The sequence below is a fragment of the Vanessa cardui genome, chromosome 1, assembly GCF_905220365.1.
Source record: "Vanessa cardui chromosome 1, ilVanCard2.1, whole genome shotgun sequence".
NCBI classification, from domain to species: Eukaryota; Metazoa; Arthropoda; class Insecta; order Lepidoptera; family Nymphalidae; genus Vanessa; species Vanessa cardui.
Genome location: NC_061123.1, coordinates 3,816,386 through 3,838,442, shown reverse-complemented (window position 1 = coordinate 3,838,442; position 22,057 = coordinate 3,816,386). Strand labels below are relative to the sequence as shown.

General features: G+C 30.4%; 1 protein-coding gene across 2 annotated transcripts in view; it reads right to left on the bottom strand.

Moving 5' to 3' along the window:
* The window catches only part of LOC124536186, a 172,575-nt gene that overhangs the window by 99,666 nt on the left and 50,852 nt on the right, over nt 1–22,057 (bottom strand). Inside the window, exon 1 of one of the 2 annotated variants that reach the window (XM_047112925.1) lies at nt 11,581–11,793. The exons of the other annotated variant lie outside the window; for it this stretch is intronic. The gene's annotated coding sequence lies outside the window, so the exon portion shown is untranslated. Of the gene's footprint in view, nt 1–11,580; nt 11,794–22,057 lie in introns of those variants that run through there. 2 annotated transcript variants of the gene reach the window in all.

The window sequence follows — 22,057 nt, the reverse complement described above, 5'->3', positions numbered from 1 at the left end:
CTTCGGGAAAATATTGATTTCTCCCACCGCGTCTGTTACAATGAATATTGTGAACCAAATGATCGCTGCGACAGAGTTACACGTATAAATTGAAGTAAAATAATTGTTCCAGTATCCTGACTACAATGCTACAGAAAATAATTTGAACGGCGTGTCTTTTTATTATTATCAATTATATAATGTTTTGTTGTATTTTCTTTAAGATCTTTATTTTAATTTATAAATAAAATAAATAAGAGAGTAATAAGCTTATTTTAATCGTTATGAGAGCAGAAACAAAATAAAATTACAAATAAATATCAATCATATTGTATTTTAAAATATTAGTATTACACGTCATTTACTTATATGTAAATATATATGTAATTGTCATTTAATTAAATATTACAATTATTGGTATGATAAAATACTTTTATCGCTATACAAAGTAAATCATTTTGTTTTAAATTTTATTATTTTCTGTTCTATTCACTATGGTTTGATGTGGTTAATATGGGTGGAGCAAAAACATACGTACATTTGTTGTGCATGATTTCGCATATACATGGGAAAACATTACTTACAGGCACATGCAGGCATGCAGTGTTAATATAAACTTAACATAAACATATACTTACGGTTTGACAGAATATTTATAGTATACTTGTTTAAAGTTTTCCTAGATAATATCTTTAGAGAGATTTTTGAAAGGATTTATTTTCGTCCTTATTTAGTGGATAGAGTCGCGAGGTGTTAATGTTCACAGAATATATAAAGAGGTATGCAACATAAACACTGGTTTTAAATTAATGTCGTGAATTTAGCAAGTGCTGTGTTATGCTAATATTTTGCCGATTTGTATAGTATATACAGCGCTAGTAAAACTATATAAATCTGTTCAATGTTCTTAAAATATTATTAAAACAAAAAGCCTGACTTGTTTTCTGTTTCTGTGATTATTTTTTAATAACATAACATAATATTTTGCAATTGCTTCTGCAGAATATCTTAGTACTAAACTTCAAAATATATCTTGTGTTCTATAAAATACACTTCAATATATATTCATTTTATTAACTAAATACAATTCCAGTACTTACTGTAAGTAATCTTAAATAGACGATTTAATACAGCATCCCTATATTGACAAAGCAAATTCTCTAAGCCATAGGCCTAAATAATGCTAGATAATGATTTCTCTGAAAGATAACTACGATGGAAAGTTAAAACAAACACTATTCTACTCGTTTGAGGCAAAATTTCACATTTACCTCACTAAGTAAACAGTCAAGCATGAAACTGTTCTCTACATATATCGCCTCTTTTCATTCGTTTAAGTCTTCATATAATTTACATATTATGATTATTATTTTAATTAAAATTATTTGCAATCTTTGGTTTAATAAATTAAATTTGTATAATTTTTTTTTTGATCAATGTAATTTCATTACGATATGCCGGAGTCGTTCATAGTGTTACTCAACTATGCCTAATAAACATATATAAATATGCAAAACACTCAGTCTCTTGAAATGTTATGTCATGAAGTCATCGCGTGATTTTATTTATATAAAAATATTTTAGCTTCTATATTTATATCATGTGAATATACAAAACTACTAAGAAATATTTAATTTAATTTAAAATGTTCATCTGAGTTTTAATTTAAAGTGGAATCATAAGTCGTTTGATTATTTCGCTCATAAAATCATTTTCCACATGATCTATGAATTAAATTGAACAAAAGGCATATATGGCCTTTGTCTCTAGACAAAGTTCGATTTAAAAATATCAGGTGTTTAATATATTTTATAATTTTACAAACACGACGTTCTTTAGGGGTGTCATTGGAGAGCTTTACAGATTGCCAATTAATTTAATGACACCAAAAATTGTATAAATAAATTTTTATGTTATTATTGGACATTTTTTCTTTTTTTTTTTTTTTTTTTTTTTTTTTTATGGCATAGGTGGCAAACGAGCAGGAGGCTCACCTGATGGAAAGTGACTACCACCGCCCATGGACATCTGCAACACCCGGGGGCTTGCAGGTGCGTTGCCGGCCTTTGAGAAAGGAGTAGGCTCTTTTCTTGAAGGTTCCCATGTCGTATCGGTTCGGAAAAACCGCCGGCGAAAGCTGGTTCCACAAAGTGGTTGTGCGAGGCAGAAAATGTCTAAGAAATCGCGCTGTTGTGGATTTTCGGACATCAAGATGGTGCGGGTGAAACTTAGAATTTTGACGAGATATCCGAAGGTGAAATTCAGCAGCCGGGATTAATCCGAACAATTCCTCGGAACATTCCCCGTGAAAAATTCGGTAGAAGATGCAGAGTGATCCGACATCTCTACGCAAAGCCAAAGGATCAAGGAGATCGGAAAGGGCTTGATCGTCGATAACTCGAGCCGCTCTACGTTGGATGCGGTCAAATGGAAGGAGCTGGTACTGGGGAGCACCCGCCCAGAGGTGAGAGCAGTACTCCATGTGAGGCCGAATTTGCGCCTTGTAAAGTTTTAGGCGATGGGCCGACGTGAAATACTGTCTCGCCTTGCTGAGCACGCCCAGCTTTTTTGAAGCCAATTTGGCTTTGCCTTCCAATTGACCGCGGAACTGAACGAGGCTCGAAATATCAACGCCAAGTATTCCGATACTACCTGTAGCGGCTATCGGAATGTTCTCAAATCGTGGAGATACGACAAATGGTGTTTTTTTAGCGGTTAACGCGCAAACTTGCGTCTTTTTGGGGTTGAAATGGACTAGATTTAGCCGGCCCCAATTCGAGACTTCGTTTAATGAAGACTCGATTTCAGACACAAGTTTGTTCCGGTTCTCTTCGACGTTTTCCCGAGAAATATTAGCGCGGCCGGTGTATAAGGTGTCAACGGTACTGTCGTCTGCATAGCAATGAATGTTCCCGATTTGCATCAATCAATCACTTTGCATTTTGTTACCATCACGTCCCAACACCAACGTCTTCTATCCAACCGATCCTTAGAATCAAAACGTTACAGTTGGTTTTTACATTTAGTAAAAAATATTTACCAAAACTTATATGATTATAAATACAGTCAGTAGTAAAAGTGATTGCAAGTTGAATGCCACGTTTCCACGAATTACAATATTGTCATTGTATTGGAACTGCATTGTCATAATCAAGTTGTTTTCCATTTAGACACTAGCAAATCTGAGATGCCAGTACACTGGCTTACTCAGAATTGAAACCGGAACATAAAGATACAGTGCTTAGCGGTACACTATTTGGGTGGTAACCGCGCAGACGGGCTTGTCAAAGCCCAAAATTTATTAATATAAATTCACTAGCTGGTGTCCTTCATCTATGACCCTTGTGTAGGTACGTATTGAAAATATTTATACCTATATATTTTTAAAATTAGTTTATAGTGTTGAAAATTGATTGATTAGTAAGTTTTCGTTATTTTTACATTTTCTTTTTTTATATTTAATTTCGCATTCGTTTCTAGGTGATACGGGTCGACTCCGGTTGTTATCGAATATGTTTACGATTGTGTGACATTTTGGTAAACTCGTTATAACAAGTTACCTATCGGGTAAAACCAGACGGCCTTACTGCCTACAATCTCCTTCATAAAATACCGATGATTGGAATAAATAAACACTTTTGTTGCAACTATTTGTTTTTATATACAATATATTATTCTGATTTGCATTTGATTTTTATAATATATACCTGCACTTTTATATCTATTTTTAAGTAATTTATGTTTTAATTTCGCTGATGTTGAGATGTATTGGTACAGTGGAAGAATACGAGTATCGAAGATCGTGAGTTCAGTCTTGGGTAAACGTCAATTAATTAATGTAGTACAAAAGTAGAATTGACAAACAATCATTCTTTATTTAATTTTAATCAACATAAGTAAAAGGGACAACCGATATTGAGTCCCCTTTACCCGTGTACTTTGAAACTAAAAAAGTCAATTATCCACCAAGCCCAACCAACCATCTAAGATGCTTAAGATCATCCTTTGCATCTGTCATAATGCTGGCTATCTCACTCTTAACACCGGAACATAACAACACAAAGTTGTGTTTGCTTGTAGAACAATTAATGGGAGTGGTCCCGTCTGGATAGGTAACATGATGATGAGTTGGCTCATCATATTATTGTGTTCCGGTTTTAAATGTGAGCCAGTATAATACGCCTGTATTATACTGGCTCACCCAAGTGACATAACATCTCAGTGCTGTCGCATTGGCAATATGAGAAATGGTTACAAGCTTACGGCACCAATGACAATCGATTACCAGCAGGTGGTCTATTTGCCTATCCGACTACCTTTGCCACTGAGGCAAACAATACAAGGCGGGTCTGTTCAAAGCACTGTCACCGGGGAATTTGTTTTTTATTTATATTATTGTTTTATATATAAACAAGTTTTACAAAATGTATAATGAATCTTAATATTGTCTAATTATAATATTTTAATTTGAGATTACATCTGTCCGGAGAGATCCGGCTCATTAAAAAATTTATCGACGATTCTTTAAGTTTTTATAATTTATATGAAATTGTATTGTTAATCTTCATTATGTATATTAAGTTACTTATTATCATATATCATTCGTTAAATTGGGTTTATATAATAGTCAAGATTTTTTACTTTTTTAAATGTTTTTTTTTTGATTTACCGAAATTTTTGTTTTGTGATAAAATATACCATAAAATACTTTATTTGTGTTTTAATTTTATATAGATGGTTGTTTGACTATAATTAAGTAATAAAATGTTATGATTTGGTTAAATATACAGCGTTTTCGCCAAAAAATCTATGGAATCATCTCATGTATACATCTACTTTAGAAGAATCAGACCGAATCAGTTTACATACATATTTTATATAAATATTTTAAGAACAATAATATTAATATGGTAATAAGACTTATGGCTACGATTTCTTCACTGCAAAAATCGATAAAGTTTTTTCAAACCTACGTATGGTTGAGCAACCATTCAGATGAACTTATCTGAATCAGTTCCAACTCCAAAAGGTCCAAAGTCCACAAAAGCATAAAAAAAAATCTTGAATTATCAGGTACGCTTATAAAAACTATGTTTAAGGCTATTATAAATATAGAACTATTAGATAGGTGTCTGTTGTGGGACGGCTCTCCAGTTTATACATATTATACTTTACTATAGACACAAAAATCAACTAAAAGTGAAACTCAAGAGTTGGTTCTTGACACTTCTCAATGTCGATCCGTTATTCGTTATGAAAACATTTTCACGAGGACAAGTTATTCAATGTGTGTACAGCAACTTAACAGTATTATAAAATGATTGCGCACTTTTGTGAAATACTTAAAAGTAAGAATTGCATAAACTGTTCGAATTTTCATATCATACTTATCAAATGATGTCCAAATATAATAATAAAAATTATATTAAACGTATGCCAAATTTTCCTATAACTATAGTTTGACGAAATTGTTTTAAATGTTTAATAATAATTTATCAGGTAAAGTTGATATGAATCAGTGAATAGAAAACGTGTGCCTCAACCGAAGTTTGTGGGTTCAATTCCTTACTAGCTAGCAGTATCACTGATTTCAAGTACACGATTGTACTTTTATAATTCAAAACAACACTTCCATTTTACCACCAATTTATCTAAAGTGAAATATCAACATGAGTTGATAACCTTCTCCAACAAAGAAATGTCTTTTAATTATTATTTTTTCGAAAACAATATAATAACTAGCTGCCTCTCCCGTCCGGATGAAATTAGGATTTTAGTTAATTTCCGATAGCAGAGCAACCACGAGCAATACGGGTTCAAAGTAAACCCAAGGCCGCTCAATTACATAAAAAAAATAACATTAAAATCGGTCCAGCCGTTTTATACTAATAACGTGTGTATATTAAAACGTACAAACGTAAAAAATCTATGTAGAGATAAACGTGAAGTAATCGCTTTCCTAGATCAAATTTTTATCTTGATTTAATCTATATTAGATATAAAAGATGCTACGAGACGTTGTATATTATGTTAAGCGTTTTTTTCACCTACATGTTTTTTTTTCTATTTAAAAGTTAAACACTTATAAACACTAACAAAAAAGTTCACGTAATGTTTTTGTTCTTTAATCAAACTATTTGGATGCATGTGATACATTCTTAATCATCGTATTTGATTCAAAAAACTCTTACATTAAACTCTTTTTTATATTATAAAAAAAACAAAACCAAAAAAGCGATTTTTGATTTTATCGCTTAGTAATAAGAACTAATTTCCGAAAATATCTAGAATACATTTTGGCAAAACAAAATTCAATGGCAATTTGACCTTATCAAACTTATTGAACATATTACACTGACATTATGATAAAAAAGACTTCGAATATAATTTAAAAAATAAAAACTGTAGCAAAAAATATATTTGTACAATCAAGTCGAATTTCAATACTTACTTTGTGATTTAATAAATAAAAGTGTTATTTGATATCACATTCATCTCATCATCATCCTCATCATCCTCCTGCCCTTATCCCAATTCTCTTGGGGTCGGCGCATCATTTTTTCTCGTTGCATACCTCTCTATCAGACGTCATCTCACAAGTTACATCCTTCGTCTTTCACACAATCCATTAATTTATCTTCAGTAATATTATTAAGAGATATTTTTTTGTACGGTATAATCTCTGGAACTAATTAATGATCCTAGCCTATTTTTTTTTCATTATTGAAAACTACTTTATTCCGGAGTTGTATAGGAAAAACCGTATCGTATAAATTGCAGCTATACAAAGCCGACGCCGGTCGCTAGTATTTGTATATGTACCAAACTATGTACCTAATAATCAATCATAGTATCTGTACATAGAATTTATAATATAATGATTTATCATTGCAGTCAAATTATATAATCGATTTAGAGGACAAAATATAATAACACGTTTTTAAAGTAATTTACATTCTAGTTTGTTTTTGCACACTTCATTGGAAATCGTTTGAATAAATATAACTATAGAATTGTTAACATTCAGCGTTCCGGAAAAAATACATAGGTATAAGAAAAAAATATAAATACCTAGGTAATATTAAAATCATGATCACTAGTATAGCAACGGTAACCAGATTGCCTTCAGAATTACTTGTTGTATCACAATTCTGATTCTCTGAACAAAAAGAAAATCAATAATTTTATCTTTTATCGAAGAAATAATGTCTCATATAGAATACTGATATACTAACATATGGATAATCTTACTATGTTAATCAGTTACACTTCGACGTAGTTACATGTATAATAATATATATATTTTTCTATCACACATTCTATGTTATATAAGAAATAATACAAGACATAATTTCAAAAAGAGATTAAATGCCGAATTTCTGAAAAGTATTTTAATTAATTTAAAGCATATCAAACGTTATGAGTATTATTCGAAATGATTTAGAAGCCGTCATTCATAAAACCTACGCTGTAAAGAAGCTATAACTCAAAATTTTAATAGATTTTAATATTAATATTGATAAGACTTTCATAGGATCATAAAAAATTTCATCATGCTTTACCCAAGTTTAGCGTTTTAGAAAGATGCAATAGTTGTTGTGTTAAAACGTTGAACTCTGTTCAAAACTTAATTCGTACTATCACGGTTGCGCGAGGATTTCGCAACCGCAACTGATATTCGCGCTAGCAACTCAGATATGTAATATGTAGCATACATTCTGTTACTAGATATTTTATATGCCTCTTAAAGTTACAGTGCAATACTAACAGTATACGAATTTTGTAGTTATGTTTTTTGCTTAAAGTATCTACTCATTTATCAATTTTTTTCCTTAGTATATATTATATTATAAGCATTTCAAATTATTACTTTATTAGTAAAAAAAATATTATGAGAACCGGGCTTAGATTAATATCTTAGATATATCTGCAATAAATATATGACATCTTTTATTTTGTTATAAAATAAAGTAAATGAAATTATTTATAATATAATATAATAAAGGAACATATAGATATGCATTAAATTATTGAATATATGACAAAAAATAGAGACTTGTTTTTGCCATGTAAATAGGACGTAACAAACAAATCCAAGATTGCTAAATCATTAGACTTGAGCGCTACAAAAATTAATAAAGATGTTTTAATTACAATTCGTATGTGCATAACTATATACATAGTATTATATTGCCTTTAATTGAGTAATACGTCAATCAAACCACGCAAATCAAACGTGCAAAATAAATTGCTCAAACAAGTGCATACTGCATTTTAGATAATTTGGAAAATCGTCTGAAAGTACCGGATACAGTATCGTTTAGTTGCGTACGTATTTAAATCTTATCGTTTGGGAATTAGATTCAATTTTGTTCGTCAACAATCGCTCACGAATCGGAAAATAGATAATAGTTCTGTTGTAAAATATACCCATTAAATCATGTTCTTCCGACGGCCTTAAGACTCGGAAATGTGTGGAACAATGCTGCCTCCATCTCTACATGCTCAAAATATGTTAATCATTATTAAGTTAAAACGGAATCCCTAATATTTTTTTTATAAAATTTACACATAAGAATCAAATGCAATTATTTTGATAACAAATATTAGATAGAAAATTCATTGCAATGTTCGCATAAATTTCGCTATTTTGTAACTTGTATTTAAGCGATAAATAGAAACGTAAATATTACAAGTCCAAAAAAGGCGGATCTATTTGGTGTTGTGTGTATATTACAATATAAAGACGTGGGCACATCGTAACTATCAATAGCGTATGCCTGTTTCACATGCGTTGGTTATTGCCAAACAACCTGCTAACATGTTATTGTCGACGATGACAATGCTTCGCGTTATTTAGTTAAACGGACCATTAGCTTTCCTTTGTCAAATATCAAATTGTATCGAATTATAGAAACATACGATTCTCGACTCTGTGCGCTTGTAATAAAGGATTACGCGGCTACTGGACGTGATTGTTTTTATGGTAATTTCTATTCTTTTATACAAAGGTGACGCGTGATGAAATTTTATAGATGGGCGTGGAGCGTGAGACTTTCGACGGAATCGCTAACAGAATGTTTAGTGTCTGATACAGTAAACGGGAATTTAAATTAAACTACATATGTTGTTTAATTACAATTTAAATTTAAATTGAACTAACAAAAATATTTTTATCCTGTTAGATTATATAGTAGTTACAATGTTGCCCGTGAACTAATAATTAATAATTGGCAAAAGTAATAAAGGACGTATTATATAACTCAATATTATTCTAAGGAAGACCAAAATTTTAAACAACATACAAAGAAGGAAATTTGTATTATAGAGAAGAACAAGAAATCGCTTTCCATTCTATTCTAATATAGGTATTTACTATGATTTCCTGTTACACTTTGACCATTTTGGTCAAATTTGGTATAAAGTAATCTTTGAACTCTTAAGAACGAATATAGGTTACTTTTTCACGCATTAAGGTAAGTTGTTGAAATATCTTCGTCGCGAATTGAATTCAAATCAAGCGTAGCCGCGGATTTGACTAGTTTTTAATATTTAATAAATAACATTTTTCTATAAAAATACACGAGTAGACTCGACATTTCTTAAAAAAACTAGTTTGCGTGTTAGTCCAAGGTTCAACGTATTATATTTGTATTTCAAAATCGATATAACACATTTGTTAACTCCACGTGATTATATCATCGGGTAAATATAAAACACGTCAATTTTGCACTCGCTTTTAAAATTACAGTCATGAACCGGTTTATCTATAATCACATTTGTATATTATTTATTTTCCATTAATTTTCTTTTCTAATTTAAATTTTAGTGTATATAATAAATAAAATACCTAGACGAGTGTTCACAGGCCACGCTAGGCAAACATATGCAAGCATTTTAGTATGTTGGGTGTTCCACAATAATGGTAACCGATAAGATTTTATTTTTAAATTTGGAATATAAAAATCAAATACTTTACTTTTTTTCCTTAACATTGTTGATGAAATAAATTGAATTCGTTGAAATCTTCTCGTAATGATTTATTAATTAAAACGAAGTGTCTTTCGCGCTAAAATATAAATTAATTGAGAGATTTTAGATCAATATCTCTCTTGTTAATTTATCCATTATTCTTATCGATCCACTTACTTGATTTTAACTTTTATATTGTTTTGAGAGGCTTTTAAAATTTAATGATGAACGGTTATATCAATGAGGTAGCAGCCAATCAAATGTCATGATCACACCTTTAATATCACTTATAATTGAATGTAATATTAATTGTAAGTTAATATTCAGTTATAAAAATGCAAAGAGGTTATATATAAGGATTCCATTCCTTTTTCAAATTTTTTGTCCGCATGTCATAAATGAACAAGTGTGTGTACAGTATTATTGAATAGTTATTGCGATAGATTAATTACAGATAAAATATTATTCATTTAGCCTTATATGTACGTACTATTATTGATTGCTGATTTGATTAGTTGATAAAATATAAGTGACACTTATCAAATACCAACTTTAAGGATAGCAACTAAATATATTTAAATTAATTTACGAATTACGACATATTTGATGTAAGAAAAAAAAATAAGATTTTTTTTATATTTCATACTGGACGTAATGTTTCGTGACCTTGGGCTACAATATCAACTTTTTTTACAAACTGTACGCGTACTTTCTCGGTGACTGCAGGAGTTGCAATATTATTTCAAAATACAGTAACGACTTTAGGCAACAAGAATTTCAACAAATTCGTCTCCCAGATAATAAGGAAATGATTTCAAACTTAGCTGATAAAATATTTAATTACTATATTTTATATTAAAAAAAATACAATTTTAAGGAAAATGTCGATATTTTCTTGGATTAATTATCATTTTGATTAAAAGAAATGTGGCACTTACTTCATTTTGAAGGCAAAATTTATACTAAAAAAATGTCAATTGTTTTGTATTTATACCAATTAGTATCTTAAAATTCCATAAGAGAGTAAAAGACCTTCGCGAGTTACTTTATTGAGTCTATATTCGAAACTAATAATTGATTTAATATCATACAATCCCTTCAAAACTTTTCTTTTAGTAGCCTTAGACTTGGAAAAAAATAACCAGTTTCAAAATAAATTAAATGTGTTTACGAGTTTTAATATCATTGAATCAAGGTCAGAACCCAATTGTCTATAATTTAACATTAAATATCTATTGATTAAATATTCCTTTAAATTTAAAACGATTTTATTGAAACACTGATCGCTCCGTTGTAAAGACATCAACGCGTACGTGACGCTCGTTGAAATCTTTCGTTGCGTGTAATACAATAAAATATATTTGTGAACATTTATTATTTAAAATTCAAGCAATTAAAAATGAACTCAAACGGAATGATGAGTATTTTTTTTCATAATTAACATGCAATTTTTTTTAATTAATAAACATTTATACAAACACAGTTTCCGCGTCAATTTTTATATTACACACGCGCGTCTAATTGCTGCAAGTACTCGTACTTATCAAAAAAATACCTTTCGTCACCAACTTCCGTGTATCGGAATTGTGTAACAACCAATTATAAATAAGAAAATAAGCTAAAACTCACTTGCAAAATTGGTGAAAGTGGTGAAAATATATTTGTACGCGTACAACGTCACAATTGCTGGCACAAAACACTGATATGCACTGTCATACACGCGTTCTATTTTTGAAAATTAGCGCTTAAATGGGGCGGCTGGTATCGCGCTTTAGTATGGCGCGCGCATTGGCGGTGGGCGCACGGGGCGACGGGCGGCGAGAGACTGCGCGCGAGTACGCTCCCACCGTCCGAAATACTAATCACCTTGCTGTTGACGATTGAGGTGCATGACTTGAGAAATGGCGGATTTGCCTTTGACAATTTCTTATTAAAAACTGATCTTTGAAAGAATGAATATTAGCAAAAACATTAGTAATATTACATTTTTTTAAATACAGAACCCAAACTGTAATTTAAGATATTTTATTATCTTGACTTAACCAAGAATCAGTTAGCTCAATAATATTTGAGCGTGCAACATTAAATTATACTCCATACGACTTTGCAGAAAGCGATATTTTCCTTGATAAATATTCGAAAATAGAATGCACTCAAATGACGAAACTGGTTTTGTTATCCTGACTCACAAACACAGACAACAATATAGATATTTAAAAGAAAATTTTTATTTAATTAAAAAAAAGTTTGTTTTGCCCATATTATGTTAATAAGCCTATATGCGTTGACGAATCTTATAACTTGGACCATAAACGTGAAGGTAACTCACGGATCTAAATGACGATTGTCATTTCTCCCACATCTATAAGGTCACTAATAAATATCACCCATCTCTGCTTGACGTCACGCTGAACACCTCATTCGGGTCACTGTCAATATTTCGTTCTTTTCCGCTAATCCTTGAAACATTTAACAGATGTAATGTATTAAATAACAAGGTTACGCAGACAGTAGCTGAACTTGAATACTAAAACGAAAGTTATTCTTATCAAAACAAGCAACCATCGCACGGGTGAAATTTATAATGAACAGACACGTCTCATAGCACTAGGGAACAATGTAGGTATCTACTAGTGAAAAAAATAGAACTATAACATTAGTTCAAAGATTACCCCCAGAGGACGAACAAACAAATTTTGATATTTTATAATATATAAATATTACATAAACAAATACATAAAAAATGAGAATTAAGCTCTAAATCTCTTCTTGAATCTCCTCCTCCAACGATGGCATTATTACAGGCAAATTAATTTTTTTATATATTTCGAATTTAGAATTCTATATTAATTAATTTATATGAAGAAACGTTAAATGTTAAATCATTCTGAACTAGTAGTTCCAGGCAAGGAATAATTGGAGGAAGTCAAAGACAATAGCGATCTGAACTCATAGCTTTTGATATCGATGGTCTAAATCGATCCTAAATGTAAGACAATCGGGGAAACATAGGTGTGTTTCACAAAACAAGCAATAATTTATAATATCGTTAGGAGTCTGATTCATCGTCTCAGCCTACAACCAGCTAAACAATTAGATGTACGAAATTATTATTTAGTCTTAAATGGTACATCAGGTCGTAGGACGAGCTTTGATGTTGATTTAGGATGACTAAACATCGACGACGTTTCCCAAAAGGTTCTGATTTATTTTAAACAATAGGAGCAACATACCAAAGTCATTAAGGAATTACTAATTTTCCTAGTTACCCCCTTTTTAAGCCTATCACTTGAGCAAGAAGTGAGGACGACAATAGTCCAAGGGGTCAGGATCGAATCGCCAAACGGCCTGTAAATCATTACTCTATTGACGCTTCATTTGCTTCGAATAATGTATCCGGTAAATTAATAATAAAAGTACTATCAAACCCATCGTCTCTTTACATGTGAATTTGTTATCCAAAACATAATTATTAAAGAAAATTATATTTCTTTAATACTAAAGTAAATATTAAGTATGTCTCAAAAGGGTGTAAATTTATTTATAAAAAATGTTTTTAAAACGTAATTGAAAATTGATATACTTAATGGAAATGTTTTTAGATATTAAATATAAAATGTATTAAGTTTTGAACGCGTTATAATTGAAGAATGCACGCGGCCTTACACTGTATCATCGCTATGACATTCGGCATTGGCCCCGATTGTAGTGGATTCGATATTCGGTTACGACACGCGGGTGACGAACTTGGTAACATTACACGATCATTTTATTAACATCGTTTGACTTTTAATATTCAATCATTTACATATTTATTATTTTGTGTTATTTGGTCTTAAAATGTTATATGATGTAAACGTATTCAAACCAATTAAAAAAACGTAACAAAACCAAAAAAAAACAAAAAATTATAAGTAGATATATTTAAAGCATAATATTTTGTTACAAACTTATCTTAGTGACGGCTAAACTTTCTTCCTTAAAGTACATACTTTTTGACTTTTATTTAATGATAGCTAAGGCGGATAGCTTTTTATTATTAAGGTTTTATAGAAAAGCAGATTTGTGAAAATGGATTAAAAATCAGTTACAAGTCTGTGTAATTATCTTTTATGTATGAACCGCGAACTCTATCAATGAATGAATGAATGAATCATAAATATATTATCAATAGACAACAATAACCAATAAATAATAGATTAGTGAAATTTATGTCATTTATGAACTATAGAAAGAGCACTGCCTAGTATATCTTTCATAATTTGATTCCTACGATTAGTCGAGACGTTAACAGACATTTTCAAATACATTGGAAGTTGTAATTAAAATCAACATAAATATCACTATCACTATCTATTATATAAATCAAAGTCCCACGGCTGCGTCTGTCTGTCTGTATGTTCGCGATGCGATAAGCTCATAAACTACTGAACGGATTTTCATGCGGTTTTCACTAATATACAGAGGGATACATAAAGAAGGTTTAAGTATATAATTTGTTGATGTTTTTGTGTAAATAAGGTGAAATAGAAAAAATAAAAAAAATTGTTAAACATGTCGAAAAACAAATGAAAATAATATAAATAAAAGGTAACAACAATATTTAAAAAAAACTTATTTCCACCCTTGAGAAGCCTGGACAGACCGATAGTATTTTATAATTATGCATGAAAAATTATACCAGTAATCATAGGTTTTTTGTTGTAAATAAAGATATATCTTAATAGTTAATAAGCACTTATAGCTTGAAAATCATAACAGCTAAAAGGCAACGCCCAGATATTTAAATCTTTGGCAAAATTAAAGGTCAAATCAAAGTCTGACATTTGTAAATAAGATAATGGCTTGATATTGTGAATTCCATTTTATTGCTAGGTAGCTCTTATTACACAGCTTCTAACTTTTTGTTAATATTTGATTTATATATCACAAACGATTAGCTTTACAACCTGTATAGATTATAGCACGTGCAAAATATAACCCGTAACATTAACCGTAGGTATGGTTTGGTGTTTAAGATTTGAAAACCAAAAGCAGTGATGAGGTTGACGGTCAACAGTTTGCTTTCAAGTTGCCTGTCAACTAATGATTCATAATTACTACGCAAAATGTCAAATCACTGTGATCGTAAGATGAAAAAGAGATTACGTGACTATGAACAGATACATTACTAATACAGTTTATTTAACGTTAATAACACAATAAGCACCTTATATTTAGATACTTTCAAAATCGAAATATACTTTATTCAAGTAGGCTTTTAAAAATACTTTTGAATCGGAATTTTATAGAACTGTATACAAAGATAAGCTAGTTCGGAATGTAGACTCTACCGAAAAAATCGCAAAGTAACTCAGCAATTACTCTATTCCGACATTTGAGATACATTATGTTAGTTAAATACAATTATACATTATATATTCTGCTGGAAAGTCAACAACAATTGGATACGAAAAGCCGTTGGTTCGTCTGATCTTCTTTAGATCGTTGAAAAGTAATTCCACATGATTTTTACAGCGTTGGGATATAGCTTTGTTTTCCAGTGCGTTTATGTAATGCACAAATGGATAATGTTAGATTTACCACAGTGGCAGTTTTTCGGTTGATTCGGATTATCATGTAGAGCTCTCTTAGTTTCAACAACAAATATTATATTATTTGTTTAGTAACTACAGTCACTTTAATAGTACAAGTTATGTTGTTTCTTCATTTATCGAAGGTATAATTATCTCTTCAAGAGAAGCTCCGGCGGCTCAAAGGCTGAGGTAATGAGATAATTTGTGATATACAGATCTGTTCTTAAGCTCTACGATTATGTTTTTCAACTATAATTATGAACGTAAGGTCATTATTTGAATACCGATATATGTAAATATTTTTGTTTCATATTCGAATAAAAAAAGCCTATAGGTTTTTTTTCATCGTATAATTCTATAAATATTTCGATATAAATAGTAATTGTATCGTACACACGTTAGGGATGGTTTAAATTCTAAATTTAATCGAACTTGACCAATTGAAATGCTATTACTTATTTTTTTCGACATGAATTCATTTATGATTTTGTATTTATTTTTGTAATTAACGAGTTTTAAATTCATAATAGTACACATTGATTTAGCGTTAAATAATAATATTTAATGTTAAACCTAAGTGTGGACTTGATAGTAGGCGTGATGCGTATAGTGATGTGTTAACTGTAAGTAAGCAGTCAAAATCAAATTTTAAGTTAGATCTCGTTTTAAACTGAATATTATGTAACTTATAACAATGAAATGTTATATAACGTAATACAAATATGTAATATAATAATAACTAATTTAAAAGTACAATTGTAAAATATCCCCATAAGTAAATTAGGTATATTTAAATTTACAAGCTAATATTTTAGTACAACGCTTGTTTATTTTTTATATTATGTCAATGACCAATATACATAGTAGTCAATATCAATATACAATATCAATATACAAGCAATATTACTAGAAATAATATGATGGTCCCATCAGCAGCTCATGTATTCATAAAAATTCCTTCTATTTTTAAAATGTCTTCAATAATTGATTATTACGCTATTCTATAGCGGAAGCAATTAAAGCGACTTTATAATCTTTAAAACAACTTCAAGAAAAATACTTTTATTATTTCGTGTTAATTTGTACCTAGAGAAATAAATGCTTTATTTTATAGCGTCAGTTATTTTCCTTCATTAATTTACCTTAAAAAAACACTTTAAGCTAATGTCACTTGTCGTTGGTCACAATTTTTGATAAGATAAAATATTAAGAAAATATTTCAATCGCTGATACAAAAAATAAAAAAGTTACAAATAATAATTTGTATTTACACTTATTCAGTATATAGTAAAACTAATTTAGGTAAAGAAAAATATCGGAAGTCTCGTACGTAGTCTCACTTGGCTGGTTGGAAGGGTAAGGCAAAGCCAAAAATCATAACATCTTGGATCCCATCCTTAGAAACGATTTGACAATGTTAGGCTAAAAATCAACCACATTTTACTAACACTATATACTAACTAATTTTCTTTCTTTAAATATAACTCTATAAAAAGATATTATATATAAAAATACAAATTTAAATCATATAAAAGTATGCTATGTAATGTTTATAACTGTAATAAATGTTTCTCATAAATAAATCTCTTTATATTTTTTCCCTAAACTCGATCTATTTGACAAATATTGCATACACAGACAACAAGATCACCTTCACGGTTCATTCCCACCTGACCACTGTTTCGGTTTTTTGTGCTTAGCTTAGGTGTATGGAAATTTGATAACCAACAACTATAGTAACATTAATTAGGGCTCTACGATAAAATAGAGTAAAGTGAATTTCATTAAACCAGTTTTGTGTGTGACTTACAAGAAAAAACATTAAAATATCCTGCGAAAAAAAAACTGGTTCGCAAAATGAAAAAGTATCGAATTTTTATCCGGCTTTGTATAGCAACGAATCTTCTATTAGTGTGTATAAATATTTGTATAGCTCAAAACGTTTAAACAAAAAAAAAAACGCTCCTAAATCTGCGTTAATCCGCGCTAGACGTTGATTGAAAAGGAAATCTTATACGATTACAAAAATAACCCATTAATAAATGTACCTTATATAGAAATGTGGCATAATTATAATAAGTACTTCTTGTTTAGTACAGGACATAGAAACGTCACAATGTTTGAAAGGAGGGGCAAAACCCAGCAAATATTAACGATGACGTATCTTGTAAAATTTGCTTCTATTATTTCTCTTTTTAGCATGTAACGAGTCATCATAACCTGTGAGCTGACCTTGGCTTCATTAATAAAGACTCGTCATAGTAAAGGTTGGTTAACATTTTTTTTGATTGGGAATTATTTTATTGATGACACACAAACCCAGAGCCGGGATGGCCCAGTGGTTAGAACGCGTGCACTTTAAGCGATGATCGTAAGTTCAAAACCAAGCAAACACAACTGAATATTCTTATGCTTAATTTGTGTTTATAATTCATCTCGTGCTCGACGGTGACGGAAAACATCGTGAGAAAATCTGCATGTGTCTAATTTCATAAACCTGCCACATGTGTATTCCTGCAACTCGCATTGGAACAGCGTTTTGGAATATGTTCCAAATCTTCTCCTCAAAGGGAGAGAAAACCGTGGCCCAGTAGTGGGAAAGTTACCGGCTGCTGTTGTTGTGTTTGTTGTACATAAACTACGAATCTTTTTTATTTAAGACAGCAAATCATTTTCTATTTCCTTTTGTTTGAATTTATTACAAGCTTCTAGACAATGCTCAATATTTATTCTTTAATTTTACGATTTGAATCAATCTGCTAGATTTAATTAACCTGCTTTGTATTATTTAAATTATGAATGTTACTCGTAATTTCTTCCTTTACCGTTCGAGATAAGGTAAAGTTAAGATAACACTTGAATTGAAATAATTATCTTGAACCAGTAACTCCTTGGGCACCGACCATGCCATCGGGGTCATCTCGGCCGTATTCTGGCGCCATCTACTTAAGTATCAAGTGAATGGGCTCGCCTCGTCCAGATAGATTGATATGCACGAGATTAGGTGTTTAAATGGCAAATTAAAAAATATTATTCAGAATAATCGCTTATGAGTTATTAACTTTTACAGTTATTATTGAGTTCGAACATATCATGAACTAAATGCGAAAGATAATGAGTAAGATATCATTATCTGCCTCCGGCACTGCACGATATTCTTGCGATCATAGATGATGTAAAAGTGTATAGATACATTGGTCTAGTGACTGTTATACGAGGCTGCGGAATACGTACTGGGTGATATTCCCGTCTTATGCCAGTAAAAAAAATTGGTTTTTCAATCAAACCACAGTAACAGCCTGAGTTTGGTAGCTCTCAGTGACTACACTCATGTTCTTCAGAAAGCACGTCATTGTGACTATTTTTTCTCCAGTTGTATGAAATTACCAACACATAGGGCTATGAGCAAGAATAGATAGTCTATCATATACTTGCGCACATACTTGTGCAGTATGATAACTTTAACAGTCGGCTAGTCTGGTCGTCATATTGTCTAAAATCGATGAGGTCATCATCATCATCTTCAACCGTCAGGTCCATTTTTTGCGTTGATGATACATCAACGCAAAAAGGGAATAAAATGTTAATTGATCTTCAATTAAACGGACACATCGATCTCAGCCGTAGATGGCTTAAATAGTTCCAAGCAATCATTTTTGTTTTAAATAAATATTATTCATTTTTTTTGGTGGCGTAGGAAAGTCGTCACCAAAATTGTATGTTTTTATATTATATTGTTCCAAAGTCTTGTTATATTTTGTTTCCTTTTATATTTTATAAATAATTTCGAGCATATCTGTTTACCTAGTGACACTTTAAACGTACTCACTGTTCAAATAAACTCAAAAGCAACATTTTTGGCTTATGTTTAATTTCCTCTTATTCTGCAAATGCGGGGTCCCTTTTAAGGCGGTTATGGGAGGTCGTCGACCTTAACTTAGACACATTTTCCTTTTGTGTACGTGTGATGTCATCTTATATGCAAAAGACAAGTTCGCGTTTATTTTTAATTACTACTCTACATATGGCGCTTAGATTATTAAAAATGAATATTTTTGTTTTATGTAGTTATACAATGGCTTGAGTGTTGCCCGTTTTAGAAATTAATGGATTTTGATGGTACTTATTTTTTTAATTCTACGTCTAGATATGCTAAACTAAGCTCCAAAAAATGATGTAACAAATGTGTCATGCATAAAATTTTATATTTCAATCATATTAGATTAAAAACTTTTCTTTATATAATTTCGCATATTAATATAAATAACATGATATATCAAAACCTTAATATTCAAAATGTTTCATTCGAGACATTGATACATTTACATCGATATGCAAACATTTTAATCGCGGTAGGTTTTTAATACGCACGCACAATACACATACATTAAAAATATTAAAATATTGGCAATTTATTACAATCGCCTGATGTATTATTGCGACTTGGGTACATTTAAAAACCTATTACTCTTAACACGATACTGAAATGATTATTTTATTTAAGAACATAAATCGATTAAACAATTCATTCGATTACAAATAAAAATCTCAACCGATTGCAATGAATCGATATTTCGTTATTAACATTTTGGCTGCTTTGCGATACCGCGTGTTCATTCGCAATGTTAATTGCTTGATTTGTATTACTTGATAATATTCGTTTTATATTTTGGTAGCAAATAATAAGAATATTTAAAAAACAAAATGAATGGGTTATAAATGTGTAAATCTGAATTATTATTTATATATTTAATCCGTAACTATTTATAAAAATACATTTAAAATTATTTATGAAATATAATGATTTTTTAGGACCGAATATTTTTGTTGATTAATATTTTAATACAAAAAAACATACAGTCACTATTGCTTCAGGCTCCGTTCATGATAAATAAATTGACCGTAAGACAAGTACGTAAGTATTTTAAAAGCATTGTATTTTGCAATAGATATGATATTTATATTTAAATTCTTTAAAATTTTGAAGACACTTTTACTACGTTTTTTTTATTATACCAGGGTTGCCAGTTTATTACTTTAATATGTTAGATTAATACCTAAAATGAAATCTTCCGATTGCTGTCTTCCACAAGTTTCTCATACGTGTAGATTTACGAAGTCGCGCCTACCCACTCAAAATATTGGCTCCATTAGTATGAAAACCACTCATTACGATACGATGTCTTATTATGTGTGAACTAATGTAAGAAAGAACAGCACCACAAAATACAAATTAAATTATCTCCATTTGTTAACGCACGCTGACAATTTAACACGAGTGAACAACGCTCCGTGTTTTAACATATCTAAACTTCAGAAATTTTTAAAGCCAACAATTTTATTTTAACTTTATAAACATTTTACTGATTTTATATTTTGTTGAGTCATATTTTTGTTATCATATATTCAATTTGTTTTTGACAACCCTTAAAATATATAACCAAACAAGTTCGAAGAAATGCGAAAGTTAGCCGAAAAGAAAGCTCGTGCGATATTCAATATGTTAACTTAATATAAATATTTATTAGTGACAACCTCGGATTTATTAGTTCGATACTTCCTTGAGTCTCACGATATAATTAAGAGTTTTATTATTAAGATTATAAAAAACAATCGCATGAATCATTGCTAACGATAACGAAAATATAGATACATACATTTACTCTCTCGATACTCTGATATTCTTCGTCTTATAATAAAATATGCTTATTGTAATTTTTGTTAATAATAATTGTGCGTTTTCTGTTTGATACAATTTTAGTATTGAGTAATTTCAATTAAGTTATTATTGTTAATGATAATGTGATGATGGATTGCGTGAAAGACGATATGGCTGGGAAGAATGTTTGTCATGAGATGACGTCAGTGAGAAGTATGGAAGACATGCTGTGCCGAACCTAAATAAAATTAGGATAAGGACGGGAGGATGATGGTGATATTAATGATAATGTAAAAATGAAATGACGACCTTTGTGGTCGAGTAGTGTGTACACTTTCATGCGTACGCCACTCCGAGGTCCCGGTTTCTTTACCCGGGTGAGTCGATGTAGAAAAAGTTACTTCTGATTATCATACATCATATAACACGCTAGCTAAGCTAGCTAGTAGCTAAGCTACTTACATTGGGATCAGAAGGATATATGTGATTTTGTCCCATATTTATTTTTATAAATAAATAACTTTATGCATTTGTTTTATATACGAATTAAGACATTTATATTCCAGGTATGTATTTCGTTCTCTAGTTGTATCATGACAATGTAGTGAAGATCTGAACTGTCCTCGCCCTTTAAAGAATTGATCTTCCGTGTAATTAATATGTCACTTATCAATATTATCATAACCATATATAATAAATTATTATTATACGTTTTTTTTAAGTGTAAAGTTTTTCATATTGATAGTTGATAGTTGTTATATTGATAGTTTGAGTTCTGCGGAAGTATTTGTATAACTTTTTCATTTTGACGTCGAGGTAGCCAAGTGTGGGGTTCCCGAGCTATAAGCTTATAAAATTCCCAGCTAGTATT